General features: G+C 37.2%; 1 protein-coding gene across 1 annotated transcript in view; it reads right to left on the reverse strand.

Moving 5' to 3' along the window:
* Nucleotides 1-8238, reverse strand: part of SLCO6A1 (solute carrier organic anion transporter family member 6A1) — a 136537-nt gene that overhangs the window by 127013 nt on the left and 1286 nt on the right. The gene's annotated exons all lie outside the window — the stretch shown is intronic.

Raw genomic sequence — 8238 nt, forward strand, 5'->3', positions numbered from 1 at the left:
AAAAAATTAAAAATTGAAATACATACACACACAAATATATATATGTTTGTGTGTGCATACACTTAAAACAAGAGCAAAGTGCAAAGTTGCTACAGTTTTTATGTCTCTAAATGGTTATTAGACTACAGTTGATATTTATAACTTCCTCCTTCCAAAATTCACCCTCTCTTCTTCCTCTTGATTTCAGATAACATATATAGGTTACTATGATAAAGCATATGCCTCACTCTACAGGACAGTACCCAAACTTTTGATTGCTGTCTCCTAGCTGAAGCCTTATCTGAGTCTTCAATAGGACCTTAAAATTATCTATAACGCCCAGAGTTTCTGGTTATTGAACTCTGTAGTAAGACCAGTGAATTCCATGAACATGAACTTCCTGATGTACTTCTTTTGCTGTAAAACGAGTTCCTTCATTAAAAGCAATGTAATACTACATAAGATGATTATGATGGTGTATGAGGCATTCATTAAGTCCAATTATAGTTGTTCTGGCAGAACTGTGGTGATAAAAGAAGAACCCAGATCTAAAATAAATATCTATTTCAGTGATGAGAAATTGTTGCTCACTCTACAATAGAAGCAGATAACATAATCAACCTGTTTCCAGATAGCTGGTTGGTTTCACTAGGGAATGGAGTTATTTTCTGGATTGTGTTGAATTTTCCTGGTGGCAATTCAGGCACTCCGAAATGCAACAGCCAGATCAGCTCTGGTGAAGATAAAGCCTTGCATTCAGCTCTCCTATAAACTCTTATCTTTGATGTGATTGTCACTATAAATATGAGCCCACTGAACAAGACATACAATGGCAGAGGAAAGAGGCTGATTAATATTCACAGGATAGTTGTCTATCTACTTCATTACTGAGAGCTTCCTCTGCAATGGATTTCTTCTGGTGGACATTCACATAGGATAACTTTGCCCATTCAGAGACACATATCACTTACCCAACCCTTTCCTAGTCACCAAATGGTCAAACCATTAGTCAAAGGCAGCCTGGTATCTAGGCAATACAGACAATCAGATGTACTCTCCAATGTTTTGCCCACTGGAAGGACTTCCTTTTTTCTCTGTTTTTCAGGGCTATGATGCTTCCTATAGCATTATACTACAGCAGACTTTCGTCTTCAAAAAACCACAGGTTCACCAAAGGTTATGTTTTTTCTTAGTAGTGGGTGGTAGAAATGAAAAACTTTTCCTTCGTTTGAGAAGAGGTAGCCCTGCACACTCCATACCAATTGGTCCCTAGAGACATCACTGAAGTGGCAGGCAAATTTTGGGTGTATAAGATATTATCTCCCAGGACAGGTTTTATGTTAGTCATTCTGGGAAGGCTGGAATCTGATTCTAGCTATGAGTCTAGCAGCAATAAGGGATGGTAGGGTGGGTCATGAGGGCAATCAGCATTCCCTTAACTCAGATGAAGTAAATTCAGGGTCTCCAAGCAAGGAATTGCTTCTTTTTGAGACACAGCAGGAATAGTTGGTCCTACTGGGAAAGGAGGTTCAGTATTTCGGAGTTTACAGTTGTCGGATTCACAGAATTCCACCCAAATGCCTTTGTCCCAATTCTCAGGGTTCCACTCTTCTCCAATCAATGCCCCAATTCTCACATAAGTGATCTCATAAATTTATGAATTCAACTTATGTTGTAATTCTGAAAGTGTGAATACGGGTTGGTACTGTTCCAAATATGCAGTATGTGCCTAAAAGTGATAAGATTTTCACAGAACCATCAGAAAAGCTCACGCATTTCTAATCATGCCCTAAACTTCTCATTTTCTTTCTGTGAATTTTTCAGTGCAATGAGAAGCAATCAACCCCAAAATCTTTGTAGTCAAAACTTCCACCATAGGACTCAATTGCAGAAGCTCTTTGTCTCCCAAAGTCTTGCCTCTAGGAAGAACTTTATCCCAGGCAACATTTTAAATAACTCTTTTAAGTCACTACATGCCACTGACTTCCAGTGTACCATTTTCCACAGGCACAAATATTGCTTTTTTCATTGCTTGCAAGCCCAATCAAGTCAGATAACCAATTCCAGATTCCCATCTTTAAGGGTTGTTTTGTTTGTATTTTTCCTGGTTCAATGCCTGGTATGGAGTACTACATAAAAAATCACATAATTTTTGTAATTTATAAACCAACTAGTTTTATTACATTAGTGAAGCTAAAAATTTAGCCAAAAACTTTTTAAATATCTTTATACTATGTATCATGATATTTACAAAATAAAGGAATATTATTCTCGTTATACACTCAGATACTTTAACCAATTTTTTAGCCATACTTACCTCTAATAAAATGTTAGTTCATAATTTTTCTGAAGAATATATTTTAATATGATCTTATCTCTAATTGTTCTTATAAAATTAATTGTAGGGGCTTCCCTGGTGGCGCAGTGGTTGGGAGTCCGCCTGCCGATGGAGGGGACACGGGTTCATGCCCCGGTCCGGGAGGATCCCACATGCCACGGAGCGGCTGGGCCCGTGAGCCACGGCCGCTGAGCCTGTGCATCCGGAGCCTGTGCTCTGCAACGGGAGAGGCCACAACAGTGAGAGGCCCGCGTACCACAAAAAAAAATTAATTGTAATTCAGAATTGCTTTTTATAGTTTTGCAGTAGAGAGTTAACTCAAGCCTGGGTTGCTCAAAAAAAGGCCTGTCTTCAAGACTGGTCTTTGGTTGGCTCCTGGGAGATGACTCTGAGCCCTTGGAATATTCTACCATATAAGAGTGCTTTTATATGCTGGAGGCCTTGAGCCACACAGTCCCATTTTGGTCAGACGGTTTATGTTAACAACATGATTTATGGTGAATGCCTTTTTTGTTGGGTGTGAGGGATGGAGTAATAGAATCTGAGTAGCTGAGGTCAGTCACACAGATGCTGCATGCCTAGAGGACTGACACCCCCTCAAAAACAAAAGCAAAAGCAAAAGCCCTGGACACCAAGGCTCACATGTTCTTCCTTGGCTGGCAACTCTTTGCATATGTGTTATCACACGTTGTTGCTGAGAGTATAAAGCATATCCCTAGTATTAATTCCACTGGAAAAGGACACATGGAAGCCTGGCCTGGTTTTTTCTGGACTTTGTCTCATGTGCCTTTTCCCTTTGTTAATTCCTATCTGTATCCTTTCACTATAATAAATCATAACCATGAGTATAACATCTTTCTCTGAGTCCTTCTAGTGAATCATTTAGCCTGACTGAGGTCTTAGAGATCTCCAATATAATAGTTAATAAATTTGAAGTTGTTAAAGCCTCCAAATGACTCTTTACTACAGATCATAATATTTTCATTGAAAAAAACACTCTTTATAAGTGTGCAAGTATCCCATAAGCTCAAAGAAAACACTACTAAATAATGTCTTCAGTTATATTTTTGTACTGAAATATTTCAGACAAAATACTCAATTCAGAGAATCTTTCTTTGACAAATACTTTACACGACAAACCTCTTTAAACAGGTTGTCTCTATGATTATTTTGAATGTTTCACCAAATTTAAGTGCCCAAAGCCACAGGCCTCCTTAATTTCAATTCAATACATGAAAATGAATCATTGCAATTCACTAAATTAATATAATAAAAAATAAAAGCCACATGAACATCAAAATGAAGAAAAAGCATTTGACAAAATCTAACCCCCTTTCATAATAAAAACACTCAATGAACTAGGAATAAAAGGCAACTTCTTCAAATCGCTGAAGTACATATATGGAAAACCTACAGCACACTTAAAAATTTAACTGTAGAGGTACCGTGTGACTGAGCAATTTCACTCCTAGGTATAAATCCACAGAAATGAAAATATGTGTCCACACAAATACTTACACACAGTTCAGTTCCACATGTAAAGAGCTTAGAAGTTACCACTATGTCCTAATAAGTAACAAACTGAACAGACTGAAAAATTAACACTCTTCTTGAATACATAAGAGAGGGGAAGACACGGCAAATTTGACAAGATTTTGAATTCAACTGTCATCATAATTCATCAATCCATACATTTACATTTTGTGTTTGATTTCCAGAAATATCTGTTCTGTGGTTAAAAGAAATGAGAGCTTACTTCAGGGCTTTGATGGGATCCCTTGAATTCTCAGACTATAACTTGAGCTTAGAGTTAACAAACCTAAGTTTGTCATTTTCTCTTCATAAGTGCTTAAGGGCATTCAAAAGATTCCATCCATCACCAGAGTCCTTATAGTCATCATTACTACCATAAGGTAAACTACAGCATCCACTCGGCTTTCAAGGCACATGCTTCATTTGGCATTTCATCCCAATCAAGCATAGGTGATAGCTTGATTAATTATGATACCACTACATGCCAAGGACTACTACCCGTCTTCCACTGGCAAAGAGCTCAGCACTTCACTCAAGATTAAAGGCATAACAAAACCAATCCTAAAATTACAACTTTATGAGTATATCTTCTGGGACTACTCCTGATACCAATTCCATAACAGTCTGAATCCAATCAGAAGAGAGAAACCACACAGTAATTTGAACAAGAAAAGTTTAGTACAAAGAATTATTAACTATAACAGGAGATTCGTGCAGCAAGGCATTAGCTAGTCAGATGTAAAGAGAATGCTAAAGAATATAGAAATAGCCCATATAAGGAACAACCACTCCCCCAGGGCTGAAAGGGAGCACTGAAGAGCTAAAATTCAGACCTTGTTGAAGAGAGCACAGCCATGGCTTATTGAATGACCAAGAAGTCACTGTGGTGGCAGGAAATCTATACTCTAAAACTTTGAGATAGTTCTCCTTCTATGTGCTGGGGAAAGCTCTTCATGGGGAATGCCAAAGGAAGCTGCCAGCCACTGAGTGCTTCTGGACACCATGCACTACAGCAGAGTGATACTGGAGAAGATGCAAGCACTGCAACAGCCTGATGATAGAGAGACCTGTATACACTGCAGGAGCTTGCCAAGCAAACACACTGGAACCAAGAAGTAAAAGTTCCTGTGTAATCACCCTCCAGTACCTTCTACTGATAAAATTTAACATTGTGACAGCTCGTAAAGAAAAATATTTAAAGGGCCCAGGTCCATTTTCACAGAGCAGGCAAAAAGGATGAGTTTGGAGCTGAGAGGCAAAAAGCTGATACTAATATTGATATAGAGAGGCAATAAATCGACAAACTAATTCTGAAAGAGTTTGTGTAGGCACCCAATCATACATAAACTCTTTCAGAAAAAAGAAGAGAAAGGAACGCATCCAAATTAATTTAATAAGGCCAGTATAACCTGATACTAAAGACAGACAAAAACATTCCAAGAAAACTACAAACCAATACTCTCATTAAAAAAAATTCTTAGCAAAATTTTGGCAAATTGAATCCAGCAATCTATAAAAAAAGATAATAGGCCAGCAATAAGGGTTTATCCCAGGAATGCAAGGTTGGTTAAACATCCAAAAATCAAAAAACACAATATATAATGTTAATAGAATAAATAAGAAAAACCATATCATGGTCTCAGTAGATACAGGAAAAGAAACACTTGATAAAATTCAACACCACTGATGACAAAAATTCCCAACCAACTAAGAATAAAAGGGAACATCTACAAACTGGTAAAGAGTAACCACAAAAACTCTGCAGTTAACATACTTAATTGTGAAAGGCTAAATGATTTCTACCTAAAATCAGGAAAAATAAATGAATATCTCTTTTCAGAACTTCTATTCAACATTGTACTGGAGGTCCTAGTCAGTGTAAGAAAGCAAGAAAAAGAAATAAAAAGCATACAGACTGGGAAGAAAGAAGTAAAACTGTCCTGATTCACAGCTGACATGATCACGTAGTTAAAAATCCTAAGGAATCTGCCAAAAGCCTCCTAAAACTAATAAATTAATACAGCAAACTTGCAGGAGAGAAGACCTAAATAGATACACCATGGTCAGGCATCAGAACACTCAGTATTGTTAAGATGTCAATTTTCTGTAGAGGATGGACTTGAGGACACAGGGAGGGGGAAGGGTAAGCTGGGACGAAGTGAGAGAGTGGCATGGACATATACACACTCCCAAATGTAAAATAGTTAGTGGGAAGCAGCTGCACAGCACAGGGAGTTCAGCTCGGTGCCTTGTGACCACCTAGAGGGGTGGGATAGGGACGGTGGGAGGGAGATGCAAGAGGGAGGAGATATGGGGTTATATGTATACATACAGCTGATTCACTTTGTTATACAGCAGAAACTAACACAACATTGTAAAGCAATTATACTCCAATAAAGATGTTAAAAAATACATACATAGGCTTAAGCTGATTGCAAAACGAATCTTTCATTGGGGTCTGGAAAATCTACTCTCCTAGCAACTATCTTTCAAAAAAAGAAAATTTTATATATATAATTCTAATTTGCTATTTGAGGTTTCCCATAGAATGACTGTTTTGAGCAATAGTAATTTCTGTATTCTTTCTTATAATAAATCAAAAGAAAAAAAAAAAGATGTGAATTTTCTCCAAACCTATAGAATCAAAGCATACCCAACTAAAATCCCAGTAAGTTTTTTACAGAATTAAACAAATTAATTCTACAATTAATGTGGAGAGGCAAAGTACCTAGGATAGCCAAAACAACTTTTAAAAAGAACAAAGTCAGAAAAATACCTGATTTCAAAACATATAATAAAACCAGAGTAAACAATGCAATACAGCACTTGCATAAGTTAGACATATTAGTTCAATAAAACAGAATAGAGAGGCTAGAAAAAGACTCTAGAGATTAGAATTTCAACAACAGTGTCAAGGTAATGCAATGGGTCAAAAGACAGTCTGTTTAATAAATCATGCTGGAATAAAGTATCCATATGGAGAAAAATGATTTTTGACCCTTTCCATACACACATAAAAAATTCATTCAAAATGGATCAGAGATCTAAACATAAGAGCTAAACCATAAAAATTCTAGAAGACAACAAAGCAGAAAATCTTCATGACATTGAGTTAGGCAATACATTCTTAGATAGAAACCAAAAAGAATGAGCCATAAAAAATTAAGAAACTGGACTTCAACAAAAGTGAACACCTTTTTCATCAAAAAGGCACAAGAAAATGAAAAGGCAAACCACACATTTGCGGGAGAGAGAGGGAGAGGGTGGCAGGCAGGCAAGTATGGCCTGAGTCTGGTCATAAGGAATGATCAAAAAAACCCATGTCAAAGTTCAACATAAAGAATGAAAGACCCACATACTTTAAGACTGGCATGGACATAAGAAACAGGGAAAGAATGAGGAACTGCTGCAGACTAAAGAGGAAGTCTAAAGTATGACAACTAAATGCAACATGTGTTCCTGGAAAGAATTTTGGACCAAAAAGGAAAAGGAGACAATATTGAGACAGTTGGCAATATGTGAGTGGGGGTACGAATTCATAACATGATGGTGATGTCACACTAATATTCCTCCTGACTGGGGGGGGGGGGGGGAAGGGGGGTAAGGTGGTTATGCAGCAGCATGTCCTCACTTTGGGAAGATGCACACTGGAGTATTTAGCAGTGATGGGGCACCATGTCTGAAAAAGTCTATAAGTATAGGAAGGAAAAGGTGAAAGAACAAATGTGGTAAAATGTAAACAACTGGAGAATCTGGGTGAAGGGGAGGCAGGGATGCTTTGTATTGCCTTTGCACCCTTTCTGTATGTTTGAAATTGTTTAAAATGTAACAATAAATCAATGAATTGATAAATGGAAAATGAAGAATTCATTAAATTCATAAATTCATTTATGAATGAAAGACCCAGTATTTATACCCAAACTGTGCTAATGATCTGTATGAAGTCAGTTAATAAGTAGTAGAGCTAAAAACCATTCACTGCAACCACTCGTTAAAAACGTTCACTGGCTCCACATTACCCACCGAATCGGGAGATTATATTGAGATGATGCTTGTAAAGCACCTGACTTATTAACCCAGTACAGTAATGGGAAGTAAACACCTTTTAGTATCCTTTCAGAATTCTCAGTCTGATATTTAAAGACCTTCATAATGTGGCCACAATTTGTCTTTTTCTTCTTTTTTAATTTACTTATGTATTCAATACATATTTATTGTCTTTTCTGCCTCAGTCACTATATTAGGTCCTGGGGAGACATGATGAATAAAATAAATATAATTACCAGTTTGGGTGGTTAGGTGAAACCATCATCCAGCCAAACTTGTCACTCACCATTCTGAAACAAGGCTTTCCTGTAACTGAGTGTTTATTTACCAAAACACTCTTT

This window comes from Lipotes vexillifer, unplaced genomic scaffold (assembly GCF_000442215.2).
Source record: "Lipotes vexillifer unplaced genomic scaffold, Lipotes_vexillifer_v1.1 scaffold499, whole genome shotgun sequence".
Taxonomy (NCBI): domain Eukaryota; kingdom Metazoa; phylum Chordata; class Mammalia; order Artiodactyla; family Lipotidae; genus Lipotes; species Lipotes vexillifer.